The sequence below is a fragment of the Ursus americanus genome, chromosome 24, assembly GCF_024610735.1.
Source record: "Ursus americanus isolate L20-20 chromosome 24, mUrsAme1.1.p, whole genome shotgun sequence".
In the NCBI taxonomy this organism is placed as follows: Eukaryota; Metazoa; Chordata; class Mammalia; order Carnivora; family Ursidae; genus Ursus; species Ursus americanus.
In genome coordinates this window covers 18,254,036-18,266,143 of record NC_142150.1, presented here as the reverse complement: position 1 = coordinate 18,266,143, position 12,108 = coordinate 18,254,036, and the positions used below count along the sequence as shown (strand labels likewise).

The window sequence follows — 12,108 nt, the reverse complement described above, 5'->3', positions numbered from 1 at the left end:
GATCTTTATGATCAACAATATTATGTAATCACTCTTAAACTTGCATTAATAAAATAAATAACTAACACATTTTCTTAAGACCCTATCTAGCTTTGAATTATTTCCAGCTCACCGGGAATTTAAAAATGGTATTTGAATAAATCGTTAGAATTGAAACTATAAGGAACTCTGGTTAAAGGGAAAGATTTATATTTAGAAAGTTGATTTTTCCCCTCCCAAATGTGGTATAACAGAATTACTTATCAAAACATAAAAGCTCTGACTCTGAGGTGTGATGCTTCATGGATGCCAGAGGCATTCAGATTCGTGCCTCATGCTTCACGTGTCCCAGAAGTGTGCTATTATCATATTTTAATGCGTGCCTTGCCCTGTGTTTTTGCATACTTATAAAAGCTTATGCCAGCTGAAATTAGCCTATGCAACTACTAACATGTGGAAGCATAACAAGTTCACTAAACTTAACATACTCAAAGAAGCTAATCCTGTTGGAGGAACTTCCAGTCTGTATCACTCTAGTCACTTAACATTAAATTTTTGCATTTCTATTTTCTTTGTTTGTTAGTATAATTCGTACATCAAATGATTGAAGTCCCTAAACTTTTATATTTGATGGTCTTCTGAACTTCAAATTGGAAAAGGTCAAGTGTTATGTGATAGTTACCTTTTAATTTAAATAACCACTAATACTCTCATTTGATGTATGACTCGTTGTTTGCTTGTTTTATGTCAGATCAGAAAATCGTGTCTAACGTTAAGATAATAGCAATTACTTTTTATTTAAAGGGACAGATTAGAAGTGTAATTGTACCAAGGACTAAAAAGTAAAAGATACACAAATGCTGCTTATTTAGAATTAGATATGCTTTGAAGGTTTTCTTCCTATGCTGTGAGGAGTGAGCCCAATTGACATGACCCTAAACTTTTACTTTATCAAGTCTAGTGAAACCCTTAAAAACCCATGGGATTTAAAAATTGTGTATGTTTTTAGATTTCTAAACCATAGAAGATTTTTTTTCAAAATGTTATTTATTTATTTGAGAGAGAGAGCACAAGCTGGGGAGAGACAGGCAGAGGGAGAAGCAGACTCCCCGCTGAGCAGGGAGCCTGACATGGAGCTCGATCCCGGGACCCTGGGATCATGACCTGAGCCAAAGGCAGACACTTAACCAACTGAGCCACCCAGGAACAACTGAACCATTGAAGATTTTAACAAAGAAATTTATATTGTTAAGTTCTTTAGTTATGGCTCCTACAAAGTTATGAAAAGTTCTTTAGTTATGGCTCCTACAAAAGTCTATTCCTTCTAGGTTAGAAGAGAACTATCCACTGTGTAAAAATGCCGTATTCCTATATGTGGTCAACATGCTAGTACAGCATTTCTGCTAGAACTAATACAAAAAATGCATTCTGCAAAATCACTCCCATCAAAATTACAAGGCTATGAAAATAATAGCGTTGAGGAAGATCATTCAAAATCTATGCACCTTTAAAACCAGAATACTAACTTAAATAACAATCATTAATTTAGGAGATACTGTAAAGAGCCTGGATAGGTATCTCAGAGTGCTGCTTCAGAAGATATTAAAACTGCACAAAAACAACAGAGGATGAGACAATGCAGATGGAAATCAACTGGAGGTTTGAGCCAGTGGGGCTTCCTTTAATGAAGGCACAGGAGGAAGCAAAACTGCTACAGAGTCCTACAAGGAACCCCAGTGCTACAGCCAAGATAAAGTCTTTTTTCTTTCCTGCCAAAGGATAGAATTCTATTCCTTCTCTGTTGGCCTCCTTTGCCTAGGAAAAAAGCACAGATTCACCAACCAAATTTCTGTACTGTACTGACATCATTCCCCTGTTGAGCTGTTTGGTATAACACATAACAGTCGCAGAACATGTAGATAGTGTCAGATTTTGGTAGATTTGTTTAATAACACCCTCACTCCCCCTAACATTTCCTAACTTTTTGTTCTCTTAGCTTCTTTGGCTTAGTTATTCCATTAATGGTGAACCAGAGAAGTCACTCTCTCTCTTGAGGAAGGAGATCCTTAGTCTCTTATTCCAGTAACCAAACCCCACTCCTGTGTGGACCCTTCTAGATTCTGGTGGGTAGTATGAAATTTACACTAGAAGATTCTGAAATGACTTAGAATATAATTAAATTGGCTCCAAGGCCATGCTACTGAACACTGAATGTTCACTTCCTATTACATTTCCCACCCCAAATTATACGTAGTGGCACTGTCCAAAGTAGCTATTTATTTTCTGACACGTTCTTCAGAGATTCTACAATGCAATGAGATCAAATGACAGGATCAATGTATTTCAATCACAAAATTCCAAAAACATACCCTGAACTTGAATGTTAACTCTTGTCCATTAAGAAATTTTTGTGAAGAAATTAAATTCAGAGAATAAAATTCCAAAGAAATGAAAATCCCAAATCCCAAATCAAATAATCTTACCTTTATGAGTTAAAATCCAATAAAAGTTCCAACTCCTCAAGTTAAAATTCAAAGAAATTAAAGTCCTTAATTTTTATTCTTCCCAGTGTCAGCCAGATGACTTCAGGATGCCTAGTTTGAACTGGAATTCCTCCAGCAGCTACCTTCTGGGCTCCCACAGTGGGTGTCATCCCTTAGGACTAAGAAATTGAATTGAATCTACACCAACTTTCTCATGTGCCCTAATTCCAGTTAAACTGAAAGATGATCACAACATCATCTCTATACCTGGTACATTCAGAACAGAAGCCAATCCCCAATTTCTAATGTGGCCATTCCAAGCAAAATGATGTTCCTAGGACCCTATGTTTGGCATGATCCAGACCCATGTGACTGCTGCCAAAGACCATCACAGAAACTAAGTGCAGGAAGGCAAGAGAAAACATTCTTCATTTCAGTTTTTCCACGATACTGGTTGATTCATGCTGTTGGGCAGGGTCTGTGACATATGACATAACACGTTGGGAAGCAGTCTCCCATCAAGACATTAATTATAGTATTATGATTTATATCTTGAGGGAAAAATTGACCAGTAACATTGTCTCTTCTCTAAAAAGAGGATGCATAAAGTATTGGTTAAGTGCTCTGATTTTGGAACCAGAGTTCAAATTCTAGTTACACCATCTATTGTATGACCTGAGACAGGTTAATTAGTTTCTCTAAGGGGTTAGTTTCTTCCTCTATAAAGTAGGGATGAAATTAATTACCTTAATAGGTTGTTGTAACGGTTAAGTGAATTAAATGGAAAGTCCTTAGAATAATTAAGCCTTAGTAAGCATTATGTAACACTTTTTAAAAAGATTTTACTTTTAATCTCTGCACTCAATGTGGGACTCGAACTCACAACCCTGAGATCAAGAGTCATATGCTCCACCAACTAAGCCAGGCAGGTGCCCCAGCATATTATAATATTGTGTCATCATTGCTGTTATTATTATTCTCAAAGAGGATACTCTTGCATTCTTGCAGCTTTCGGGAATTTACGTTGGTGGCAGCCCCAGCACTTGTTTGAGATGCTGTTATTTGCCTTTGTAAAGTATCCCAAACATCTTAATATTCTTTTCCTTCTGAGTCCCGTGTTTCTGAACCCCATACTGAACTGAGGGTAGGCCCTCTCTAGTGGCAAAGCATCCATCTTGCCTTGGGAGCAATAATTTCAATCCTGGGTCACAGCAGCTGCTGTCATGGCCTCTGGCTATGGAATCATTTACGCTAAAGAAACCTACTTTGTGAACACAGCTTCCCCCTCATCTTCACATTGGTTCCCATTAAAGAATAACTTCTCTCCATGGATTACTGAATTGAAGTGGCTGTTTATGTTTCTGAGCCTCGTGGTCTTAGTGTTCAGCGAGGACCAGCACAATATCATTTCCTCCTGTAGACAGGGTCTTTCCTCAGTTTTTGAATGCTCCTAGTCTTCCCTCTTTCTACGGTATTTAGGATCTGTCTCTATTGTACTCTTATTCCTTTCAGAAGGTTCCCTTCTCTAACAGGCTCGGGCTGCATTGCTCGGTGCAGTGGACGTCTTTCTTTTCTTTTAGTTTCCCTTTGCTATTTGGTTCATTCTTGTGTTTTTCTAACATATTCCTGTAGATCTTTTTCTTGCAGGGCCTCACATAGTGAGAGATATGAAGTCAATAAGTTCCAAGTTTGTCAATATCATCCTTTGTTCAAACCAGTCCTACCCATTTTCACCTCCCTGAGTTAAATAATCCTACCCAGGATGTATTTTCCCACAGTCTAACATCTAATTTAGATCTGACTTCTTGATCTGTTATTGCTGTGCCTGGATCTTCTGTAATATAATTCGTCTTCCCTTTGCCTTTTCTTAATTTTAGATCCAGAAATTTGGGGGGTTCACTGAATACTTTTTTTGAGTATTTGACATTAATCTTCCTAGTATTCCCCTCTCCAGTTTATTCAGATTTCATGAGCCCTCTTTGGATAATTGTCTCATCCTCAAAAGAGATTCTCGAATTGCTCTTACTATTAATTTATCTGTAATATAAATGTTGCCTCTTCACAGTATTTGCTGATTCTTCCTCCTTTGGGGATAACTCTGAGTTTAGTCTTCGAGATCTTTATTTCTCTGGTGAGTTTCACTGGGCTTCAGTTACTGTTTGTGAATTTGTAATAATTACAGTATTTCCCCCTTTTATAATAATCTCTTTAAGAGTAGTTAGACTTGGATACCCTCATATTTGGCCTTGAGGATTTCAGTTCCTCTTTTTCATATCTGTTCACAATGTATGTTCTGGGTCACCTGAGTGACTCAGTTGGTTAAGCACCCAACCCATGATTTAGGCTGGCGTCATGATCTCAAGGTCATGGGGTCAGGCTCCGCTCAGTGTGGAGTCTGCTTGAGATTCTGCTTGAGATTCCTTCTGCCCCAACCCCCTCTTGCACTCTCTCTCCCCCTCTCTCAAACAAATAAATAAATACAATAAAAATGTATGTGTAGATCAGAGAGTTACCTTTAGTCTAGGAGATCTCTTGCTTCCTCCAGCTAAATAAACCTGTCTTCTTTTATTTATTTTCATGCATACACTGCTTTTTTCTGATCATTAGATTGAAGCATATTTTAGAACCACTTTAGGGGCACCTGACTGGCTCAAATGGTAGATTATGTAACTCTTGATCTCAGGGTCATGAGTTTAAGCCCCATGGTGTGGAGCCTACTAAAACCAGTTTACTTTTTCCTCCATTCCTTTAGCAAATCTGTTTCATAGATGTGTAATACTTTCTTCAGTTGTTTCTCTATCGTAACTGAAGCAGATGAAGTGTTCTTTTTACAATAAATCTACCACCTTTCTGTAGGTGAAGCCATAATTTGGGTTTCTGAAATTTAGAACATAAATGTTCATAATTTATTAGAATATATTTTCCCAGGTCAATCAGTGATAGGTAAAGCTGTCTCACGTCCCCTGCTTTTTTTTTTTCCATATCATTATATAATCCACAATTGCATTACTATTTCTTTTTTTTTTTTTAAAGATTTTTATTTATTTATTTGACACAGAGACAGCCAGTGAGAGAGAGACAAGCAGTGGGAGTGGGAGAGGAAGAAGCAGGCTCCCAGCAGAGGAGCCTGATGTGGGGCTCGATCCCAGAATGCCGGGATCATGCCCTGAGCCGAAGGCAGACGCTTAACGACTGAGCCACCCAGGCACCCCTGCGTTACTATTTCTATTAGATACATCAGATAATTGATCTAAATTAAGGTTTTGCTCACAATTTGCTTTTTAAGCCACTTCTTCTTTATCCTGTACTTGTACTGCTGATTTTATAGATATGTGAACAGAACATAATACATTGATTCCTATGAAATTTCTACTTACCAGGTTTTTATTAAGTAGTTTAGCCTTATAAGATCTTTCGGATATTTAATTTGTCATCTAGGGATTAACAGTTTCTTCCATCTTTGTTTTCCCCTACAAATGTGGTCTGAATACCAATTTTAACACTAAGTTATTGATAAAAATGTTTTAAAAAAATGTTAACTATGCCACGATTAGAAACAGAGATCTCTAGCGTGTTAATAGAGTTCCTGCCTCAGATTTATAGTAATCTTCCATGGATATGGCTGCTCACGTAGTTATGAATCTATAAGCTTACCTATCTCCAACTTAGACACACTATCACTCTAGTAACACTATTTTTAAAAATGATTTTAGGGGGTGCCTGTCTGGCTCAGTCATGTGACCGATCAAGAGCATGTGACTGATCAAGAGCATGTGACTCTTGATCTCGGAGTTGTAAGTTCAACCCCCATGTTGGGTGTAGAGAGTACTTAAAAATAAAATCTTTTAAAAAAAGTGATTTAACTTATCATAACTTCTCGTACTGAACTCATGCTTAAATCTTTATCATGGCCTTAAGGACCTTTATGATTTGGTCCCTACCCAATTTCTCCGTCTTCACTTAGTACTACTGGCTCCTTCATCTCTGCATTCAAGTCACCTTATTTTTTCGTTTCTGTTCCTCAAACACTTTATTCTTCTTCATGCCCTAGTACCTTACCATATAATGTTTTCTTTACTTGGATTCTCTCTCACGCTATCCTCCTTGCAAGCTATTGCCTACTCATCTCGAGGTCTTATTTTAAATATTTCTTCTTCTGAAATGTTTTCCTGACATTGCCTTGCTCCTGTGTTACTTTCCTCCCTTGTCTAGGACAGATATCTCTGTTACACTAACAGCACCCTGTATATACTAATTGTCTCAATTGTAATTCATAAAACTACATGGGGAATTATTTATTTAATATCTATCTGTCCTCTAGACTCTAAGCTCCATGAGGACAGAGATTTTGTAGTCTTGTCTGTATTCCCATGTTTAACTCAGGGCCAAATCATAAAATAGTATAAAAATTTGGGATGCTGCCCTTGTCTGGAAGCATTGTACATAGATGCCTTTTTTTAAAAAAAGATTTTATTTATTTATTTATTTTAGAGAGAGAGGGAGCATGCATGAACAGGGGAAGGGAGAGAGGGAGGGAAGAGAGAGAATCCCAAGCAGACTCCACACTAAGTGCGGAACCCCACATGGGGCTCAATTTCATGACCCTGAGATCACGACCTGAGCTGAAATCAAGAGTCAGATGCTCAATCGACTGAGCCACCAAGGTGCCCCCTTAGATGACTTTGATGTGAGTGGAAAATTCAAGACACTGAGAAGGTGTCTAGTCAGATGCTTCTCTCTCTTTCTTTATGCCCTAAAAATGCCTAGGACTACTCTTTTATTGCTATCACTACTGCTTCTGTTCTGCTAAATGTGGAATTCTGCAATGGTCCAGATAATCTGGGGTTTGTAAGTGGTATTGCTTTCTTAGCTAAGATAGGTGACTTAGAAGAGTATACATATAGCCTGCAGCCTTCAGTCAAGCCCCGTACAGGGACAACTGTGTGTTTGTGTGTGTTTGTGTTCATTCTGATTCCTTTTATTACTTTCTCCAGGAAAGAAATTAGGATCCAAGGCAGCATCCACTCTTAACTTTCTCTTGCCTTGTTTTGGATGCTAAGTGATGTACTTCTGTATCATTTTTTAAAAAAACTTTTTATTTATTTTTATTTGAGAGAGAGTGATTGAGAGAGAAAGAGAGAGAGAGAGAGCACGAGTAGGGGGAGGCAGGGGCAGAGGGAGAAGCAGACTCTGCACTGAGCACTGTACCTGACATGGCGCTTAATGCCAGGACCCTGGGATCATGACCTGAGCCGAAGGCAGACATTTAACCTACTGAGCCACCTAGGTGCCCCACTTCTCTATCATTTTTAAATAGAAACATCAAAGAAGAGCAATCATGAATTCTAAATAGAGGACCTAAACAGGAGGTTTGCAGACACTGTATGTTCTCTTGCTTTGTTGCAGATATACCTATGTATCTGGGAAGAGACATACAGATTTAGCAGTACGTCCTTGCTTAAGGATAATAGATGGTAGCTGTAGTCTATTGGGATCTATTTCCCATTGGAAGAAATAATAGTTATATACTGATGTTAGAGATGTCAAGCCCCATGTAAAGAATTTCCCAAGAGTCTCTCTGTTTACCCCAAGAATCTCCCTCTCTGTTCCTTAAATGTTTATTTAATATATGAGTTTATTTAATATATGAGTTACTCCATATGGGTCCTAGTGATTACTGTTTATTTTTCTAAGAATTCACAAACCATTCATCTTATAATCTCTTCTAGAACTTTTCAGGGAATTAAGATCAAGCTATGGGTACAATAATTTCTTTAATTTTTTTTAAAAAAGATTTATTTATTTGAGAGAGAGAGAGAGAGAGCACAAGCAGGGGAGAGGGAGAAGGAGAAGCAGACTCCGTACTGGGTAGGGAGCCCCACATGAGGCTCAATCCCAGCACTCCAGGATCATGACCTGAACCGAAGGCAGATGCTTAACTGACTGAGCCACCCAGGCACCCCTAATTTCTTTAAAATTAACTACATTGTCTCTTTTCAATCATTGGGTCCCAGTCCTATTTACCTTTATTTCTCATATTTTATGAAATGTAAAACTTCAGGCCTCTTGCTGAAGAGGGATGCCAAATGCTGGTGGTTATGAATCAACCCTTTAATCTCTTTAAGGTGCATTGGAATATACAAAGGCAGCTAGTTAAGAGCCCGTTCGTGTGGTAAAGATGTCTCTCAGAGAAGTCTTCAGATTTCGCTTAGGACTGTGCACCCTGTGACTTTGCCTTGGTTCCAAGGTGCCCTATACATGGCCCTCAGTGACTCCCCGTGACCTCCAGGCATCAGACTTGGGCCATTCTTGTTGGCTGAACAAAAGCAGAAAGTAATCACTGATTTATATCTCTACTATTGATCTATAGACAATATTAAGAATTTTTAACGGCTTGATTTTTTTTTTAAAAAAGGGTTTTTTTGGTGGCAGTTGGAGAACTCCCATTATAATTGGATCACTGTCATCTTTTATTAAATATGTGAATGCAGAATTGTGTGATATGAACATTCACAGAGCAGTCTAATCTGCTCAGAGACACTTTAAAATCTGTCAGAAATTCCCTTTTGAAGTCTTTAAAACATAGACTCTCTTTTCTATTCATGATGATATGATCATCACTTCCAGGTTTCATTGGGCTAAAGTTGCTTCAGTATTTATGTAATATTTTAACCAAGTCCTTGCTCTTTCTGTCTTCTCCTTGAGTTTGTCTTTCTTTCTAGCTTCTGTTTTTAATCTCTTATTTCTCAGTCTTTGAACCAAAAATCTTATCCTGACTTTAATGACGTGTCAGTGATCCTAGAGGTTCATTATTAAAAATGTAAGTATAATTACCAATGAAAACAAATAGCTTAATTGTTACTATTTGTTATAAAACAATTTTTTTTTAACAAAGCTCTCCATGTAGAAGAATATGACTCAGTATAGATTGGCTTTCTTCCCCATAAGCGTTTTCAGAAGAGATGGAACAGTACACAAAATATGTAAAAATGCTAATTATAGAGGATTCTACTTTTGTGAAATAAACGGGGAGAAATAAATGTCAAAAAGGAACTCTCCATTATAATTGCTGAAACTATTAAGACTTTTTAGCTTATCACATTTAAAAATATAAAATTTTCATATATATATTAAAATTTTTATTACATATATATATATATCCTAAGTAAAATACTTAAATGTAATATATTAATTTAGCATTTGCATCAAAGGAGACCAAAACATCTTTACCCACATTATCTGATTCCTAGGGCAGTCTGAATTAAGTATGTGTATGCCAGGTATTATTATTCCTGCTTTTAGACTTAAGAAAAAGAGAAAAAGTAAGAAAGAAAAAGGAAAAATAATCCAGCTATGGTTTTTTTTTTTTTTTTAGATTTGTATTAGTTGTTACTTTACAATGTAACAGTAGAATTTTGAAATATTTTGGGGTGCCTGGCTGGCTCAATTGGTGGAGCATGCGAGTCTTGACCTTGGGGTTGTAAGTTTGAGCCCCACTTTGGGTATAGGGATTACTTAAAAATAAAACCTTAAAAAAAAAAAGAAACATTTTACAATTAGCTTGCTTTTGATGTTACTTATATATGTAAGTGCTTTGTATATTTGATTTTGTTCCTGAGTTTTACTAAGTTTTCTGTTACATCTTTTCCTACTGGATCAAAAGTTAAGTGGTGCCTCAGTTAACACAATTTGGGTTAAGCTTTTCTCAATAGTAATAAAAATAAAAAATAATGTAAAAAAGGTATCAGTTATTACAGCAAACAATTATATACTGACATTTCTAATGGCCTTTACTTCTAGTTTTTGTTGGCTTTATTTATTAAGTTCCATGTATTGTATTTTCCTAAACTAATTCTAAGATAAGACATTTTTGTACAGAACTTTAAAGTTTGAAAAAGCAGGCTGTATATATTCAGTTACTATGTATTGGTATAGGCCATAAGCACATAAAATAGATTAGATATAGTTAATTCTCAGTATTTGTTTAAGTAACCATAAAGTTGTACATATATCAATTTAATTATTTTATATTATTACTAAATATCAAATATTTAAGATGGTCAAGGAACTGAGTTCACAAAACACTTGTATTTTCAAAGACACACACACTATTATTTTTGTTGAGGGGAAAGGCAAGACACAATAGAATCCCAGCTTATTTCTACTTGTATAAATCAAGTTATTTAAATAAATGAATTGTGTATGCTGACCTGTTCTACCAATGTGCTCCTGGGATGTATGAAAAAAAAGATGTGCATGGTGGTGGAAGTAGAAAGAGGCATAAAGCGTATTGGAAAACTACCAAATGTCCCCTGCAAATGGGCCCTATTCAGAATCAGTAAGCGTATGATGAGTGAAGTGGTTTTGAATATCGCCTTTAGATTCCATGCTGTTACAAGGCCAGCCCTGAACATGGCAACTCTTATTTCCACACACAGTACCTCTTCACTCTCAATTTAACCCCAAAATCTGATGAACCCATTACTCCATACTTGATTTCATGGAACAAGGAGTAGATATAGTTACAAATGATCAATCACAAGCCGTGAACCAAAGCAGCAAGGCATTAACAATTCACACCATTTCGGTCCACTTGCTCAAGCAGAAGATGTGCCAGCATATTTAATGCACAGCTACTTCGTTCAGTTTAAGAAAAGACATGACTCGGGATTCATTTTCAAAACAGAGGAGACTGAAGATTTCATACTTTCAAAGCCCCAATGTCAACGTTCACCCACATAACAGCAATTAAAATAACCAGGTGTTCTGCAAAGGTCACAGTGTCTAAATTAAATTTTACTCAGGTAAAAACAATATGACCTATGAAATTCTTCTCCCCAATGCATCCCTATTCTGTTTGATCCTATCGTACAAATCAATGTCTCTTAGAGCAGTATTATAACACTGTAGACCCCACAGGCAATATGCCGTCAGTTTAATAGGATCACTGAAAAACTAAAGCAGCTGTGAAAGATTGCTCTAAGTATAGCAATCGTGTGCTTGTCATTTTGTTCAGTGGAGGAAAAATCCAAATTTGGGTAGGCATCGGTATTTAAGAAAATGACTGCTAAATCTTTTAACATAAGTACCTTAGGGACAATAACATTTGACATATAGCACATAAACAAAAGTACACAGCAGCTGTTAGTTTAGTTTTGTTTGAATAAAAATATACTGATATAAATCAAGCAACATTGGAGACAGTATGCTTTATATCATTCAATCTTCCCAGCAGACCATGCTTTTGAGTGGTATCTGCTGGTTGTTCAGGGACCAGGAGCTTTCCAACTATTACCTAAAGCTAGATAAAGAGCATTAAAACACACACATACCTTGGCAGTAACTCAAACTCCCTCCAGGCATACTTCCTGGTTGGGAAGCAGTCAAATCTTAGTATCTTTACAGAGCTCACTTTGTTTCATCCAAAAAAGACTGTTTAGATAAACTTCATTTTAAAAAATAAATTCCAACTGAATTGGGAAATTTCCAAATGATGTCCTGCTAAACAATAACTGAGTATTTTTGAGACTGAGATCTGAAACTTGCTGCCAAAGAGCATATAGAAGTTTCTTTATAGGTAATTATGCTCTGGGCAGTGCTCTTTTTTCTCATAGTTTCATGTACTTTGACTGAAATGTGAAAATTA

At 36.7% G+C, this 12,108-nt stretch overlaps 1 protein-coding gene across 1 annotated transcript in view; it reads left to right on the top strand.

The window, feature by feature from the left end:
* The window catches only part of DCDC1 (doublecortin domain containing 1), a 419,738-nt gene that overhangs the window by 76,255 nt on the left and 331,375 nt on the right, over positions 1-12,108 (top strand). The window lies entirely within an intron of this gene.